Raw genomic sequence first — 19303 nt, 5'->3', positions numbered from 1 at the left:
ATATTTATTTTATAGGGAATTTATGGTATGAATACACTTTTGTTAGCACAGGGGTGGTTACAAACGGCATCAGCTGGCAAAAATAGTAACTCTCCTGTCAGAGTGGTTGCAGGACAGGGAGGGGAGGCATGCTTTGGCAGACTTCTATTAATCGTGATAAGAAATGCTTTAGAAACACCCTTCCACAGAATGGAGCTCAGCAGCAGATCCCAATTACACGGTGAACTACACAGGCTGTTTTGTAATAGATCATTCCTCACTGGCCTTGCTGCTGTCAGCTGCGAAGCACTGCTTTCTTCCAGGGGGTGCACATTAACACCGTCACCATCACACATCTGCAAAGTAAATGTATTGATGGGCACCACTTCTATGCAGAGTACAAGACCGCATTTTTCCTGCCCAGATCCTCTCCTTTCAGATGTACGTGTTAGTTTTCATCACAGCTTTCCTGATACAATTATTTTCATCACCTGAACTGGTGGGGGAGAAAGTCAGGATGCTTAGTTTGGCCATCTGTATGCAGGATGTGTAAGGATGGGAAAGCAACTGGCAGCAGAACGAGCGTGCCCAAAGGTCGCTGCTGATGCTTCAGATGCCAAAGACCCTGCTCAGGTTGGGGTGATGTGAACACAACAGCGAAGCAGAGGGGCAACTCCCAAAGATCCTTCTCTCAAGGCTGAGCTCTGGGGCCTGTGTTGGTGAGCATTTCTCCTTTTCAGATGAATGCTTAAGCTAAAATACAGATGTGGCAGCTGTTCTAGCTCTCATGGCCCTGATCTGAAGGCATCAGGTAACAAAATGACGATGCTTGGGACATTTTACTATTTCTGAGAGCAGGGTTCCCTCCTTTCCCTGCTGAATCCCTGAGAGCCAGACCCTTCCTCTCCCAAGAGAGGAGCCTGGAGACAGAGCTGAGCTGCCTTCTGGGAGATGCCCCCGACCCTCCACTGATGGTGGAGGAACTTGATGCCTGAGTTCCAGACAACTAACGCTCGCTGAGAGGAATCCCTCCCTTCACATCTTCATGTCTGCAGCACTTCACACTCCAAGACAGACTTGACATGGAGCTACTGCTGACTCCAATGCTTCTTGCCTTCTCTTCTTCTAGCCTGGAGGTATCTAGCAGGTTTGCCTTTGACTGCCTTTCCATTCTGATCCCAGAGGCAGCCAGTGCTCACTGCACACCCAGCTTGTACATTGAGCCTAGACATGAGTTAATCAGCTGAAATTATGTTCTTTCATCTTGGGGCCTGTGTCCTTTCCTATGAACTGGGAAATGCACCAGGAATGAAACCCTCCATCCTTTGTCTCTATTGCTGCTCTCCTTGGCACAGAGGAGCTGACCAAGAGAGCAGAACAAAGGAACAGAGGACAAATCCATTTCTTAGGAGGCACCTCAAATCCACAGTGTGCTCTGAAATCACTGCTGGACCTCTTCTAAGTCCACAAAAAAGAATTTAAATGGATCTCAAAATGGTCTACAAATATTAAAACCCAACTCCTTAGTGTTCCACGCTGTTATTTTACTGTTACTGATGGAAAAATGGATAGAGAGCAGTCAGGAAACCTGGGCAAGCCTACATGTCAGTGTCAAATTAATAATAGAGCTAAGCGTAAAACTTAAGAGTCTTGATGTGCAGTGCCTGAATCTAACCACAGCATAGCACAGTTCAGTATTTTCCTATCTGCATCTACTTTTATAAAATTAAGTTTTATTTCTCTAGCTGTATTTAATTTTGGAACCCAGCTATATTCTCAATGGATATCAGAGGCAAAGGCAGTAAGAGGGAGAATGTAATCTCCACAGAGAGTCTTATGGTGCCTTAAACATACCTTGAACAGACAGAGAGGGACCAAAGCAGAGTACCTCCTTAGCCCTTCATGTGTCTCTGAACATGACCTGCCCTGTAGAAAGCAGGAGCAGGAGACTTAACTGGCAATTGCCAAAGCTACAAAATAAATGATCCCAAGAGCCCAATATTTAATTTTCACTTGGTGCAGAGACTGGCTTCTGTGAAAATGAGAGACCTCTCACCCCAGTGACACCAAGGGAATTGGCAGACTGGCTCCTTATCCTTCCAGTCATTTTTTAATGAAGTGTGATGGCATGTTGGGGCAACCCGGAGGCTGTATGGCATCCTCAGTCCTCAGTGACCTACAAATGGGGCTGTTTATGAAAGTGAGATGAAATGAAAGGAAAACAGCGTGGTCGTGCCAAAAAATGAACGTTCTGTCCTGCACATGCTTCCTCCGGGACATGGGTAGGAGGAGGATTGCTAATCGACCAGCTGTTTCTCACCATATATTATTTGCAGTCGCAGGATTGCTCATTTAAAGCCACTGTGCATGCAGACAGTTTGGACTAGATTTTGGCTGAGGAGATCCTACATTACCAAGAGCTGTCTCTTTTAAAGCATTTGAAACAACAAATTGGAAGGGCTGCTCGTACCCAGTTAGTCTCAAAGTCCCTTTGAGACCCCATGGTGCATATTCCTCTGCTCTGGAGGCTACGTGGACTGTGTAAAATAAATTCCTACCATTTAAAAAAGGATCATTAAGCTCCTATCATCACAGCTCACTGGGAGGGGAGGAGGGTTACTGTATAAATTAACACTGCAGGGCTTTTTGTTCATTCTCTCAGCAATGCCAGATAATCATTTTTCTCCAACTACAAATTAAAAGCTGATTTTCCTATTTACTCTTACCCCAGACTCAGCCTCGGGTTGTGGAACCTTATAGATCATTCCTGCCTCTTAATGACCACCCCAATGAGATGTGTCCCAGGGTCTGGGTTTAGCCGGTGGTGTCGCGGGGCAGGCTGGCCCTGCTTGCTCTCCGGGGGTTTCGCTGGCTGTGCAGCATTAGGCAGATGGAGGAGGGGGGGCACAAACGTGCATTTGTGGAGCCGTTGCATTAGTGCTGCAGACGTGGCTGCCTCCTGCTGCTCGCTGCTACCTTCCCACCGTGCGTGAGCAAGCGCCGCAGCAGAGAGACAGAGGATTTGCCTGGACCTTGGGTGCTTCGTTTCACAATCCAACACCTTTCAGTGACCTTGGGTGGGATGCTGGGCTCGGAGCTGGGGGAAGCCTCGGCAAGGGGTCTGTTCTGCAGGGCGCGTGACACGGGTGGAAGCCTTCCGTGGTGCAGGAGAAGCAGCCTGGGACTCCCGTGTCTGAAACACAGTGCCAGAGCTCACCGGGGGGCACCTGGTGCAGATCCCCTGGTCCAAACGTTCTTCAGCATTGCCCTGCAAAACACTCTACCCCCAACACCCCCCTTTTCAGCCAGGTACTGCCAAATCCGTTCAGCCCACTGGAGGAGACAGCAGGCGGGTGGCTTGAGGGATGTCAGCAGGGGAAAGGAATCACCAGGTTTGCAGCTTTGGCTCCTGAGTCACTTCCCCAGTTGCAGCCTGTGCTGGTAGGGAGGCCAGAGCAGCAGGACAAGCAGTAATAGTGAAAAACTGTGGTGTGCAGGCAAACACAGGTCAGCAGGATTTACCATCACAGTTCCCCCTCTCCTTCTCGACATCAAATAGGACAGCTTCATCATTTTTTAAATGTTCTTCCAGCAAGCTGGGCCACTGGGATGTGCTGGGGGCGCTCTTTAGCAGGCTCAAGGACTGGGAGGTCTCTGCTTCAAGCCCCAGCCTGGGGCACAGTGTTTTGTGCTGGCCCGAGGGGCTGCCCCGGAGAGAGCTGGAGGTCGGACACCAGCAGCATCACGGCGGGTTGGAGTCCCTCCAGGTCCTGCCCGGCCACGCTCCCCTCCCAGTATGGCAGCTGGGACTCCGTCCAATGTTTACTGGAATAACTACATAAGGAATCTGACTTCGAAGTTTGTTAATTCAGAACAAGCAATGCAGGCTTTGGGTTGGACCAAGCGTTTTGTCTCTCCAATCATATTTGAAACATGTATTGTGACATTAGATTTCATATCCTAAGATGTGCTCAGCAGCATATAGGAAACGGAGACTTTTGCTTTACCCATCAGTACCCTTTTGCCACAGAGCAAAGGGCTGGTGATTGCACTTTGGCAAAGCAGTCTGTGAATGGGGAAGATAGCTTTTTCAGAGGGTGAAGGGGAAAATAGCTTTTTCCCCTCAGAAGAAAAGCTACCACCCCTGTAGGGTTTAGGGATTAATCCGTGCGGGGCCCGGACGACGGAACACCAATGTGATGATTAAAGTCGCCAGTTTATTGAGCTTAGCTAATCATTTTTATACAATTCTCTAAGTTGTTGAGAGACTTTGATTGGCTACTACATGCAAGCACTTGGTGTCCACATGCACAAGCATAAACGGTGATTGGTTACATCGGTACTGTCCACGCGCACAAACATAAGACATAATTGGTTGTGTTAATTAGAGCATACAAGACTTGTCTTAGTCCAATTGGTCAAGATAAGCCCCTGAATTGAGGTTGTTTGTGCCCAGTTCCCTTTATCGTGGAATGTGCACCTGTGTTTTCCTAATTGGGATCTTTCTTCTTCTATCTTCTTATTTATTCTGTTCAAGGCCTTCTAAAGGCGCCTGGAACAATCTTGTGACCATGAGCTATTTTCAGGTCCAATAACTAACTTCCATATAACTGAACCCTACACACCCCAGATAAGGCAGGGAGGTAAGATGTGGTGCCACTCCAAGCCTGAGGTGCAGCTATGGCAAATGCAAATGCTGAGTGAAGAAGGCCAAACAATCTTCCAAAAGTTTTGGTACAGAGAAAAAAAATGTGTCCTTTCACCCAGCCTGTTCCACAGGGAATTGTTCCCAAATGCTTGCCCGAGCCATTTATCACGGACCTCACAAGACGCTGCTTGCCCTGTAACGATGTTCTCCAGCCAGCCTTCCTGCTGCTGTATCCCCCTGTGTCAGGCATCTCAGGGAGCTTTATAACAATAAGCTAAGCATAGTGGAAAATAAAAATCGCTCTGGTCCCTCTGTGTGCTTCTGAATATAGCACCAGCAGCTCTTCATAAACTTTCCTCATTTTTCTAGCTCATGAAATGTTTTACTGCCTTCAGGGAAGGGTATGGCCTGGGCAGGCAACACAATGGAGCAGGATCAGTTAGCAGGGATGCAGCAAGGCTTTCTCCATGCTCTCCTCCATCTGTACTTAAGCCAGCCCTGGGATTAGTGTCCTATTTCCATGTATCCTTTATTGCCCCACGCCACTTTGCCCAAAGCTGTTGTAACCAAGGGACTGCAGCATTCAGCAGCTGAAAAATACAAAGCTCATGTTTGGTGAGACATTAAGCAGGCAGGCAGCTCCAAAGCAGAAAAGGCAAAGGCAGCAACCCAGCCTGCACACCAGCTATCTACACTGGAGTGTGTTGCCTGCAAGTGGATGGATTCCCTCTGCCCCCAGGGCTGGAGTTATGTCCAGCCACACGCCAGCTGGAACAGACAAGATATGGGCAGGGCTGAGGTGTTTTAAGAGCTGCGCAATCAACTACTGTTTTCTCCTGTCTTTCTGACACTGACAGCAGTGGGCAGAGGTATTGAAATATGAACGCAGATTAAGAGCTAGGAAAGCCCTATTTCTTGATGCAATTCTGATAGCCAAGTATGGACCCTTGGCAAATTGTTTGTTGCCTTTTTTTTTTGTCCATTAGCTCCGTCAACAGTAACAGAGAAATGCTTGTGAAGTGCTTTCAACACAAGTATCTCTGGGGTAAATAAATCTTGTTAAGCAAGTGCTGCTGAGATGGCTGCCCTCATCAGGTGCTGCAGAGTGGAAAGGCAGTGTGGCAGAACTGGGACAGACACTTTGCTATCAGAAAACATGGAAGATGATAGTCTGTAATTCAGTGGATGACGACACAGGATTTGAAGGGTGCTGCAATACCCAGTTGTTTGCCATCTGCCTTACCTTTTGGTGACCACACAGTGTTCTTGGACTGGACAAGAAGCCAAGAGCATCACAGGCACAGGAGCTTGGAAAGTTGTTGTTGGGGCTGAGCACATTAACCAAGCACTGGGCATGGGACAGACAGACCCTAACTGTGGCTGTATTTTATCTTTCAGGGTTTTGAGCTGTATGCCATATGTTGCAGTCAATGTAAGAAGCAGGGTGAGGGCAAGCCAGGCTGGACCCACAGAAAAGAGCATAGCATTTAATGTAGTACTGTTATGAATTCATTACAGCACCTGAATGTGAAATGAGAGAGGGATTCAACTTGCAAGTGATCCAGAGCTGACCCGAGTCTAAGCAAGGGCCTTTCATTAGGGGATGTTACTCCAGCTGCTATCTCGGTGATGGATGCTGGGGCAGAGCCTATTGTGCCGCAGTGATTATCCAACTATCACAACAAATCCTGCCTCCTGCAGGGCCAAGTCTTGCCAGGCAGTGGGCAGGCAGGGTTCCTTACTCTCATATCCCAAATAGCCATGCTAAGCAGCCTGGGAACCAGGCTTCAGGTTGACTGTGTGGCTATTCACTCTCCTGCTTTCCACACCGGGCATTGAACAAACCACCCAGTGTACCAGGGCTGGATATTTGCCACCAGGACCAGGGACTGGAAAGCTCTTTCGTTCCACATTGATCTTCCTGCTTTTCCATCCATCACAGGACGGACTCCTTGTTTCATTGCCAGGATTAGTGCTGGCATCAGTCCTGCTTTGGTCTGAATGCCCTCCTCTGAGAGCAGTTCGCTCCCTTCCAGGAAGGACGTACAGGGAGATAGGCAGACTTTTATTTTATGGCCAAGAGGGGAGAGCATGTGGCCAGGTACGTCTCACCGGTCAGGCGAGTGCCTGGAAAGAGCCTGGCATCACCTTTCTGAATACCCAGGAGAGGTTCAGGACCTGCTCGGAGGGGCCAGAGTGACACTCAGCATGGCCTTGGGCTATTCCTAATTGTCAGCTGAATGCAGCTGTAATAATTATACCCAGTAATTTCAGATTGGGGGATAAACAACACAGTAAGGGCTTTTTTTGTCTGGTGTTTTAAGGGAACAAGGCTTACCTGTTGTTTTGCTGTCTCTCCTCATCCCCCTAATAACTTTGAACTTGTTGGTTAAATTCCACCAAACTTAACAGAGGGACACAGGTGCCAAAAAGAATGAAATTCCAAAAAATGTTGTGAAAAATTATGTCTGAGCAGCAGAAAGCAAATCTATCAATATCCTCTCTAAAGAAGAGGTTGCAGCATCAGCACAACATTTCTGAGGTCTTGAAGGATGGGCGTGGGCATGAGATGTAGGAAAGTCTCCACCAGTGGAGCTGCTGGTAGGAGCTTGTGTCTTATTAGACACCAGCGATTCCAGTCCTCCAGCAAGGCTGGTCTCCCAGGCATGCTCCTTGGTGCCCTGTGCAGGGAGACTCAGCCCCAATGACACAAAGGCAAGGCAAGCTGAGGTGCTTCTGGCTTTTTGCACCTTGGTCTTTGCTGACAGCCACTTTCCCTGCCTGTCCTTCATGCCAACAGCAGTGCCACTCCAGGAGACGCCTTCTTTGACCAACTACATCATGCTTATCCATCCCTCCACTTCTTATCAGAGCCATCTGTCTTCCTGCACGCTGGAGGCTTTCTTGGAGGCAATTGCCTGTGTGCATACCTCGGGTAGTGGGACATCTGCTAGCAGGCACTTAGCTTATGAAGGCAAGCGAGTTCCTGCTCTCTCTGGTGACCCTCAGCAGATTAACATGCTGGCTTAATGGGAGTAAAACTCCATTAGTCATCACCCACCTGACACATCTATCCCCGAGCTGAAAACGCTTCACTCTGAGTAGGTGAATAAGAACAAAGTGTTGTCAGAGGATGCAAAGCTACAAACAGGCAGGTTGTGGACGCTGGCAGAGTTCTGGAAACCGTCTGGAAGTGACTGGGGACTTGGGAAAGTATGGGTCATTTTGGTCAAGGTTTACCTGAGTTTGACTTTTAGGACTGCCTCTGAAGCAAATATGACTGGGCGATGTCCAAATTCAGGCTTGGAGGCTGGGATACACTGTACACCCAATTTTGTGGTCCAGCTCTGGTTCATTCAGTGTTTCCAGAGCTCCAGAAATCAAGCTGTGGACTAAAATTTTAAGTAAGCAAAAGACTTTTACAGAACAGGTGTGCTAAGACACATTTTGGACCTTGAGAACACCTTAAGGTGTCTGTTAGGATGCAGGCTTTGTCCGTCACTGAGCAGGTTCCCCTCTCTGAATTAATCAAACAGACGGATACTAGTGAGTAAAACTAAGTCTGATCCTTAATTCGTTGCACAAAGTGAACTGCTTGGGAAACCCCATCAGTTCAGTTCATATTTATTCTGTGGATGAGCTGCCTTGAGCAGTCTCTGGAACCCAGAAACAAGGGACGCACAAGGTCCCTCCACCCGTGCTGCACACAGAGGGCAGTGTGAGAGAGGCTACAGCACTGGCAGCACTGAAGAGGCAGAGCTGACACGCTTCGGAAGCAAACAAGCCATCCCAGAAACCCGGCACAATTGTAAAGGTCTGGGTTTATGTGGCCAGTGATGCCAAATGTACTGAAACTTATTTCCCCCAATGTCTGCCAACAGCACAGCTGAGTTTCTAATGCTGTTCCTTCCTTGCAGTGTTGTTAGATTTCATGGATGTCTTTTAAATCGCTTAGCCTCAGCTCCACAGTGCTACAGATCTGCAATGCCTTTTCGCTGCCTTTAAAGCAGAATGATAACAAGAATGGTCCCCATATTTCTTTGTGCCTCCAGCGATCAATAGATATGTTTTTATCTGTGGCACCCAGGAGACTTTTGTGGGCAGGTCCTACCTTCTGACTAGAACTGACAGAGTTTTAAAGATCATTCTCTACATTGGTGTTGACATTGTCTGGCTTTCAGGGCAACACTGCTGCTGCTTTGTTTTTATAGGGTTGCTCATACACCAAAACCGCAGGCATTGCCTGCCTGCCCTAAGGCAATCAAGGTATCTGCACTTTGGCATCCAGATTCAGCAGTTACATGCCAGGCTTCTACGTCCCTGCATACATATTATTACTGTGCTGTAGGGATTCTGGAAACCTTAGCCAAGATCATTGCTTCTTTTGTAAGATGTTTCATGTTCTGAGTGAAACACTTCGTGATTATATAGACCACTAAGAATCACGTGGGGTTTCCAAATCAAGAGGGGGTGAAAAATCACTGGATCGTATTTCTTGCCTTTTTTCTCTGTCTTAGGCCAGGTGTCCTTTGTCCCGTCCTGCTGACCCCACCAGCTTGGCTTGCTGTGCCTGTAAAGCCGGGCGGTAAATGGAGATACACTGACAAGAGGGAGCTTTTGCTGGCTCAGCGTCTGTGGTATGGACAACATCTGCTGCCATTCAAGGTCTCGTCTTGTGCTGTTGTGAGCGAGGGTCTGCAGCACAGACCTGCTCAAGTGCAGATCCTGCGTGTCTCTGGCTCCTGTCCCCCCACTCTGACTCGCAGAAGGCTAAAAATATAACCTGGCTCATAGATGCTATTTTGGGGGCTCTGTGTTTTTCCTTGCTTTAGCTCCCCAAGCATGCGCTGCTATTTTTTTCCAGTAATGATCAGCATTACCCTATATATTTCTCTTTAGAATATAAAATTTTAGACCAGATTATGCAATTATTACCACTCTAAATCATTTGCTATGTGAATTGGTTTTCTTAATTAAAAACAATAACAAATTTGGCTTCATTTATAGGACTGCTAAGTGGTTAGCCCTAGGATTAGAGTGGGCTTCTCCAGGGACTGTATGTTTCCCAACACACATCACTCCTATCCATGTGTTTCAGCCTGTGTTCCCTGAAGAAAATCACCAAACTGTGCCAGCTTTCATGCTCTTGTACGAGGTGGAGAAATGGAGAAATATTTATAGGAAAGGAGGACAAGACCATTTCTAACTGTAGGCACAATTACAACATTATTACCAATCGGGGGTGGGGGAGTGGGGTGGGGTGTTGAAAACAGATCACCAGAAGCAAAGTAACTTCATTGTCTTAGTAAGTTGTGGTCATGTAAAAGCACCATGGGACAAGTTTTTTCTATCTGAGGGAATGAGAGTATCAGAGATGCACTGGAAGCACTAAAATGTTCAGTATTACTAAAGAAAATGTTACAAATTATTAATCTTTTTGTCCCGGGGTTGGCAGGTCCCAAGTACTCTGACCAACGAGATCACTCTCAGCACTTCCCAGAGAGGAGCAAAATGAAGGCTAACGAACACAAAAGAGCAAGACACCCTGCAAACCCCATTTCCCCCTTTGAGTGAGGCAGCGAAGCCCATCAGGAGCTTCAGGTGAGGCCCTTTGCCATTCTCATGCCTTTATCCCCTCTGTGCCTCCCCCTCCGAGGAGCAATCCTGGGCTAGCCTTGTATCCAGCAGTTTCAATTGTGCTTCTGTGCTCGCAAGGGGGTGGCTTTGTTGGGATGCTGGTGCTCTGGGGGAAGGCTGTGAAGAGCTGGGAGGGGTGGCTGGGGAGCCTGAGCAGCAAGAGTCCCTTGGGACTCTTTCAGGAAAAGCTGAACCTGCCTTGGAGCAGGGGAAAAGCCTAGCTGGCCTCTTGCAGTCTCTTCCAGTTCTGTTTTTTATGATGTTATTTATTTCTTGCAGATCTCTTTTTGTCCCCTTCCTCTGATTCCGGCCATAATCTACAATTTGCTGCTATTAGTGCACAAATTATTCCCACCTTCACCCCATACTTGTGCAATCCACCCACCCTTAGCAAAGGCATAAAATGAAAACAGCACAAGTGACAGTATGTGGCATCCTACAACGTTTGGAGAGCAAACCCTCCATCTGGGTTAATCTCTTCCTTTCCTTGCCAGTTCAGGCAATGCACTGTTCAGGCAATGCACTTGATTAAATAAGTCTTTTTTACTGGCTATTCTCTGCAAATCCTCTAACCTACAGACAGTCTGGATCTGGACAGCTCGCAACACATGTTTCTTTAACATAAGAAGTCTGTGAGACCTTTTTTGGTGCTATTTCTGCAGTTTTTAACATTCAGCCTTTTCCCGTGCAGCACAGGCTCCCCTCTGCCTCTGTTCTCATCAGCTCTGCAGTGAGCCCATCCAGGCAGTGCTGGCAGAAGAGAAGGACTTGCTGGGTCACTTCTGTCCCTTTAATATCATATGAGGTGTCACCTGCGGGGTGGGAGGCTGCAACCCTGCTTTTCTGCAAAGCAGCACCTATTTCTCTACTTTCTCAGGGTAGAAGGGGTGCAAGATCATGCAAGCGTTGCCATGAGCTGCCATGCTTTGATTTATGCCAAGCTGGAGTTTGCTGCATCAGGATTCTGTGGGTACAAGTGTGCAGGGGGTCATTTGGCTTTACACTCGACTGGAGATGTGACGCAAGGTAAAGGGAAACACCTCCTGGGAACGCCGGTGCCTTGGGGACTCTGGGGACCCAGAGATAGGAGCAAGCTTTGGGTATAAGCGCCAGGAGCCCCATGCAGAACACTGCAGCCAATTTCAGTGTTCTTCCTAGTGCTGGAACCCAGACTGGTAGCTGTCCTCCTAAAAAAGGAGTAAAACATAGCCCAGGAGTGTGTGTGTGGCCCTGTCTACCAGCTGCCAGCTCCACCGGTTCCTTTCCCTTTAGATGCCCGTTCAGCAGCGTGGGCTCTGTGGCCTGGCTGGGCTCGGTGCCGGGGCTGGGCTGCAGCCATGCCTGCCTGCAGGGCTGCCCAGGGGCACCCTGACGCCCCGTGGGAAGCAGGGGCATCACAGCACGCTGCCCACGCTCCGCTTCAGCTCCAGTCCTTCTCCCAAATCAGGCTTTTGACTGCTTTTCCCCACTTGGCTGCACAGAATGGTAGAAAATAAAAAACTCCCACTATGAGTCCTATACAGTGAGAGCTGGCCAAAGAACACTTTGTGGGTGTTCTGGAGCCTAAAAGAAAATTGAGAAAGCTCCCAGCATCATTTCAGTTGATGCTTCTGGGATGCTTTCTGGGTCTCTGCCCCTCGTGCTCTGCAGGACCATAGCTCCCAGCAGCTGGCCATAGCACCAGTGCCTCTGCAAGCCAGGAGCTCAGCAGCTCACTGAGTGTGTGTCCAACCTGAGACACCATGGCCTCCTGTGGTCCAGCAGCTTGTCACTTTGGCTTCTCCACTCTCCTCCAGCTGACAGGGTTCCCAAGCACTTCCCAAGTGTCCTTCCAACTCCAAATATCAACATCAACAGCTGTTCTCTCATCCTGGCCCCAAGGAGGAATGACCTTTGCAGGCCCTGTTGGATGGCGTCATGTTTGCTGGTGTGAGTGGTGGCGGTGCTGAGCTTCCATACACATGCACACACATGTTTATGTGAGGAACACGCCAAACAAAGGCTAACGTGATGCAGGTGGGCCTTGCTGTCTCTTATGGGGTAGGGGGGCTACAGCTGCACCCCAGCTGTCCTCTCTCCCATTTTGGTTGGGATCAGCAGCTTTGTGGTTCCAGTGCTGTGGTTGCTGCGATGCATTGAGGTGGACCTAGAGGGACAGAGTCTCCTTGGGCTTTTGTTGGGGGAGGAAGAGTCTCCAAACCCTGTGTGGGTTTGGTCAGAGTGCCAGCAGCTGAGCCACTTGGGACACTTTCGTTAGTACCTACAGCCCCTTGGAGACAGGTCCAGGGCAACTGCTGCTACTGGTATGGAGCAGGAAAGGGATGTGAACTTGGGCACAGTCACCAGCTGGTGGACTGGATGTCTCTGAGGAGAATAAGCATGATCCAGGGTGGTGGCAGCTGGCATATGGTCCTGAATGGAGGTTCCTCCTCCTTCCTGGGGATCAGAGGACGACGGGGAAAGCAAAGACCGGAGAGTGCTTGTGCATCGATATCACCCAGGACAGAAGCCAACGTGGGTCATTGACGTCAAATCTGACCCCCGTCAAAGTCGAGTGTCCCGTTACATTCAAGTAGCATTTAGCTTCAGGAAAATGCCTCCGTGCTGAAGCTGTTACTAATGTGATAAATGCCGGAGCTCCTGGGAGACTGAATAATTACAAAGTCCTCAAAGGAAAACAGCACAGACCTCCTTTAAAGTAAAGACAAGATAAAGCTTCAAAGCTGGGAGAAGTGAACTGGCTCTCAATACATTGTAAATGCTGGAGTTAAGTCTGCCTCCGCACCCTCTCTGGTCTCACATAACCACTGTGTTAAGAGGCTCAGAAATTGGCGCTAAGAAATCCAGAGGGCTATTTATCCAGACCTGGAAATGATGATACCATCCCATGAAAGATGTGTTTGTGCTTGGGGCTTTGTGGAACAAGGCCAGCAACCACAGCCCCAGTGTATCTGCTGCAGAACAGTGTGTTGCTTCTCAGCCGTGGGCAGTTTTCTCTGGTACCTGGATGGAGCTGAGCCAACAGGACAGGAGATGGTGCTCAAAGCCTGAGTAATCCAGCCAGGCCTTTACATCCCAGTGCGTGGCTGTCTATACAACTTAAAGCTTGATGTCAGGCCAGGGGGAAATACAGAAGTTTTCATGTAGGCCTGGGATTGGGCTGTGATACTCAGGAGCAAGACAGCTTGCACAGGGATGCTTGCTAGACAAGCCGGTCCTCTTCCAGCCAGAACTGGAGGTGAGCAGCCAGGGCTGTGCACGGTGTCTGGACATGCCTGGTGCTGGGGAAGGGATCTAAGGCAAAAGAAAAGAAAAATACATTTCAGACTGTCTAAGCAACAGCATGAGGTTGTCTGGGAGAGATGCTTGGAGGTACCCCTAGCTCCCATGCACTTTCTTGGTGCCAACAGGTGTGACATCCACTGTAAGAAGGAAAGCACATTTGACCTGCATCAAACTGCACCTTCCTTCCTTTTTTCTTACTGTCTCTTGCCTTTGCACGAGAATGCACTTTCAGCCCTTTAAAGAGCCTTTTCTGGGAGAGGGGTGATGTGCCAGGGAGGTGCTGGGTACTGTCCACACCACCCTGGCTGCCAGCAAATTCAACATGGTTATATATAGGCTCTGAGCTGAGGCCTTCGAAGCAGTACTTGGACCTGAGTTCCTGAAACACGGCTGGAAAAATTCCACTTGGCATCAGGCAATTCACCATATGCTGCTGTTCCCTCCTGCTTTGATCCAGACAGTACCTCCAAGCCCTGCGCTGTGGAATAGCTGCTATTTTGGGGGGAGCATTCGATATCTTTCCATTCCCTAACCATTCTTGAAGGGGCTGTGTCCCCGCCTCCAGGCTGGGACACAAACAAACTTCCCAACTTGCTGCACTAGCCCAATGTCACTGGATTGCAATGGTGCATGACCAACGGCTGGACAGTGGGCGCTCTGAGAAGGATGAAGGTCTCTGTCATGTGCCTGCCTACATGTTGGGAGGCTGAGGCTAGCAGGTACCAGAATATTCACCATCTGCATTGGGTTTTCTCAGATACAGCCTGTAGGTCCAGTAACTTTCATGTACTACTTACACGTTTGAAGAGCAAGACTTCTGCATTTCTATTTTGAACTGCTGGTTTTCTGTGAAGTTGTCTAGGAAGAAATTCTTGTACCTTCTATTTCCACCCAATGTCTAAGGCTTTTTAAAAAATTTTTGCTCTCAGAAGAAGAAAGTGCCTTGAACATCTACTCTAGTCATACACTGAATCACGCACAAAGTCAACATACACCTAAATCACCAAAACACGTTTATACCACCCAGTGAGTTTGGCTGAGATTGCTAATTGGAGAACATGGGTTTCATAGTAGGGCTGATGCAAAGGTGGTGTAGGTAACCTCCCACAAATCCTGGGGGGACCCTCTAGCTGGGTCTTTGCTATAAACCTTTCCTTGCCCATCACTTCCAGGCAGTTGCAAGGCAGGGTGAGCTCTGCTCAACGCGGGCATGCAGTCCAAAAGCCCTTAATTTAGAAGCAGTAGGACAACTCTGCTTGGCAAGTCTGGAATAAACCTCTCCAGACAAATATAGCTTTCTTGAAGGCGGAGAAAGGTGCCTCCCTGCAGAAGTGTGGGAGGTGCCTGAACGTTTCTTTTGGTGACCTGTACACTACTCTGATTCCCAGTTTGACACGCTTGCAAAGATCCTGATGGTTTTGTCTGAGCTGGCTCCCATCACCAGACTTGATCCTCATTGCTATTAACTCACACTCCTGTAATCATGAGTGAAAGTAAGGAGATGGAGATGACCTAGCAAACACCAGCTGACTTTTTTAGGAGATTTATATAAGTGAGTCTCTGTGTTGTAAAGCTGTCAGGAGGGAGAAACATGCAGATCTGAGGAGCTAGGCATTGCTCCACCACACTAGCCACGCTCCTGTGCCGTACTAGTTTCACTGGCAGTTTTGGAGGCAGGACCTCGCTGGCTGGGGTCTCCCATGCTTTTCTATTTATTTGCCTGGACACCTCACACTTCCCCAGCTGACTGTGCAGAAAGGGGCTGTCTGTTCCTCAAAGCGCTTTCTGAACTCATCATTGCAGGGGCTGCATCTGGGAAGAAATTAACTTTACCCAGACTTTCTAGCCCTCACTCCCCAAATGAGGACAAGCTAGTACACCTCTCATTCATGCCTGCATAGCATCCATCTCCTCTTGCTTACATGGAAAACAGTATTGGGAGAGCATTTGTGTATTTTTAGCTAGTTTTAATTGAAGTAGCAGCTGGAAATAAGGAGGAGAGCCAGCACCGTGTTGCCAGCCAGCTCCTCACAGGCATCCAGCAGCTGCCGCGGCAGCCCTGCGCCTGCAGTCACTTGGCAATTCAGGAGAGGTCCCATGGGCACCTGGGGACATGTTTGGGGCAGCTCTGAGAAAAGACACAGAAGCCAAGAGCTGTAAATACTGTGTGTCCTCCCATACACAAACCTGAGCTACAGGTAGTTCATTGACCCTGCAATCATCAGCCTCAGCAGCACAGCCAGCACCTTGTCTCCCGTATTGCTGGAGGCTTGACAAGTTTACAGCAATGAGGGTCAATATTTACTACCTCTTGTGTTTGTCAGTGTTAAGAAAGCATCTCAGCCAGAGATGCTTCCCTGACTAATCCACGTAAATGCTTCCCTCTTAATGAGGGAGAGTGATAAAAAGGTGGCAGAGAGAAGATGCCAAAATAACAACGGGTGTCACCCATGGCAAGAAACAAGAAGGGAAACTGCACACTGCTGTCAAGAGATCAGGAAATTAGGTGGGTTTGGAGAAGCAAAAGAAGAAAAGTCAGTCAGTGAGACATCCAAATGACTCTGAGACCCTGGGAGAAATTCAGCTGCCAAATTCTTAATGGACAACGCGTCATCCTCCTTCGCTGGTTGTGTCAGCAAACACAGTACATATTTCCTTGTGGATGAAATGCTGCCTAATGTACATGCATATGTGTGCATGCTATATGGACTGGAAATCAGTCAGGGCATCTCTCCCTGTTTGTAGCCCACCTGAGGAAGGTTAGGAGGACAGGACATGGAGGGCAAGGTCTGGGCTGCCAGTGGGTGAGCTGTGCAGGGTCCCGCTGGCTGCCTGGGAGGCTCACAGCCTTCCTGGGGTGAGGTGGGGTGGGAAATCGGGTCTGTAGGGAGGGAATTCTGCTGCAGCCTGCTTCACTGATCTTTACATTTCTGAAAGCAAAACATGCGTCTGTTCATATAGCAAAGAAACACATGGACTCTACTGTGTCTTCTTTGGCTTGATGTCAGGAATTTAGTCCAGAATCCACATTTTGATCATCTGATTTCTATGCAGAAAGGCAGCTAGGCTAAAGGAAACAGACCCTAAGACACTCCCCATGCCCCCAGTCACGAGGAGTCTCCTACCACAATAAAAATAGCACAACTTTCACTAAAGAAATTAAAATCTACAACCTTTCTAAAGAACAAAGTCTGGTCTTCTTAGAAATCCTCCCTCTGCTCGAACTGCTTCCCCACAGAGCTCTGTCTCCAAAGTAAGGCTGGAACCACATCTGCAAGCCCATACACCTTCCCTGAGTGCTGCCAGGTTCTCGGGTTCTCTCCATCACAGTCCCTCAGCCCCGGTTGAATATCAGTGAGACCATGAGATCTGCACTTGACACTGTGCTAAACTCATGCTTAACAGCCACTGCACAGAAAAGAGAAGCCCAGTTAACTTTCAGTACACCAGTTGGAGGACTGGCTCTCATCCCAACCCTCTTCATCTTCCCCTATTTCTGTGCGAAAGGTCTGTGAGAGAAACCTTTACCACTGGGGATTTGTCAGCCTGCCATTTTTATTCCCATGTAAACACTTCCTACAAACATCGGATTTAGCGGCTGGCAGGAATAAGTAATTTCTGAAAGGCAGGAACACAGACCAGGCTGGCAATTAGGAAAATCCAACTCCAGCTGAGGAAACATGCTCTGCAGGCAAAACATTTGGCAGCGCAGGAGGGGGCTGCACATCTGGCGAAGGCAGGCAGCAGGCTGGCCAGCATTCAGCATACAGCACGTCTGGGTGAGTGCAGCCTGCAGATGGGATTTGGGCTGTATCTTTAAGTAGATCCTAGCTAATCTGCACTCCTTAGCCTATGTGCACTGGAAAACCCACAAGGAAGTTCATATACATTCATGCAGCTTTTTTTCCCCCTTTGCAGAGGCTTTTCTCTCTGCATTGCTGATGTGATTTCCTGTGTTGCTGTGGATTGTTTGGAGACACCCATAGCAGCTGCAATGAGGGTAGACGTGACACTTTGCAATGCTTTCTTGCCATCAGAGGATAACAGGTTTGTATTCTCCTTGCTCTGCCCAAGTCGGTCTTGAACGGGTCCTCAGGAATGGTCCGCAAGTGCAGCAGCTCAGCATCACCCCATCTACCCACTAGCAGGCAGGGCAGAGAGACCTGGGAGGAGGTGGTGGGATGTTTGGCTGTCCTTGGAAGTGGGGTGGCCCTTGTATGCTGGGTGAGGCAGCCAGCAATGAGAGCTCTGCCCAGTGCAGCTCTGATGTCCCTCCAAAACCCCAAACATGTGAGCATCCACTCTGTCCCGTAGCGCAAGACCACTGCTGCAGAGCTGCTGTCCCCACAATGGGAGGTGCCAGCAATGGGGCCCCTGCTCCCTTTCACACCTGGAGGGCTAGCGGCAGTTCTAGTTCTCATCTCTGTTACCCACCTGAAAAAGGTCTGGCAAATTGTTCAGGGACTGGGTACACCTCCCCGAACATGTTCTTGGGACTAGGTACCCACCTCTTCACCAAAGTCCAGGTGAGAACATGTGTAATCATTCCTGACTGCTCCGAGCGACCACCTATTTCTTTGCTGGGCTCAGTGCCATTCTCTGCTGTGACATTAAAGGTAGCAGAGCTTTTATTGCTGTTAGGGATGTGATGAGCATGAAGCATCCAGCTGGACTCCTTATGTTTGCAAAATGAGTAGGCTCAATCTGGAAACAATTTGGAAGAAAACAAATGGGAATCATTGCAATAGCTTGTATCCCATTTTACCTTGAAGGGGAAAATGCCCTTTCCCAGTTTTGCATGGTACAAGGGAAGTATTCCCAGACACACCTCTGAAATAGGGTGGTAAACACGGTTAATCTAAGGACTAACAACCACAATTAATTCTCTTTGCAATTTCTAGTAGCTGGAGAGGCTTTCATCTAGTAGGATATATCCATTTCGAGGCAATTTCCTTCCTTGTCTTTCAAAGTTTAACACATCTGCAATTTTATACAGTCATTAGTTTTAATTAATAGATAAAGCACCTCCATTATTCTCAGAATTAACTCTAGCTGAGAAGAAGACATAGGGCCAATACATGGTTGTGTGTATTCACTAGGAAATTCTTTTGAAATGCTGTGATTGAAGGTAGAGAAAGGGATTTTGGCTTTATTTGGCAGATAAATGGAAATGCAGAGCAAAGTGTTCTCGCCAAATTCTATAGGGCTTAAGCAATCTCAGATGTGCTGTGATTTGCTGCCAAAATGTTTTGTGTTCTCTTTATGCACGTCCAGAAAGAGTGGCCAGTGGGTTACATCTGTGTGTCCATGGGAGGTGGAGGGGATGCAGGCTGGGAGTCAGCATGGGCAGCACAGCTTCCAGCGCCAGCCGGCGGCGAGGCACACAGTGCAGCTTTGCCTCTGAGGTCTGAAGATACACGCAAAGGCTTGGAAAGAAGAAGGAGGTGGAGTAAGGATGGATTTACTGAAGATAAAGCATCAGGTGGTAAAACACATCACCCTCAGCTCCAAAACCTGGAGCTGCTCAGAGCAGCTGGAGCTTAGATACAGTCCTCAATGAGTGTATCTAAGCTGGGATGTGTGGGAGTGCTTCCATTTGGTGGTCCACCCTGGACAGGAGCTGGCTGTGCAATCTCTCTCTCAATCTCTCCTGTGCTGATTTGGCAGTATTTAACCTCAAGAAGTCAGACCATAGGTACAGGCTGAGCAGCAAATAGCTTTCCCATCCTATACAAGGTCCTGAGCTTTCAAGAA

Source organism: Accipiter gentilis, chromosome 26 (genome assembly GCF_929443795.1).
Source record: "Accipiter gentilis chromosome 26, bAccGen1.1, whole genome shotgun sequence".
Classification (NCBI taxonomy): domain Eukaryota; kingdom Metazoa; phylum Chordata; class Aves; order Accipitriformes; family Accipitridae; genus Astur; species Astur gentilis.
This window is presented reverse-complemented; position numbering follows the sequence as displayed.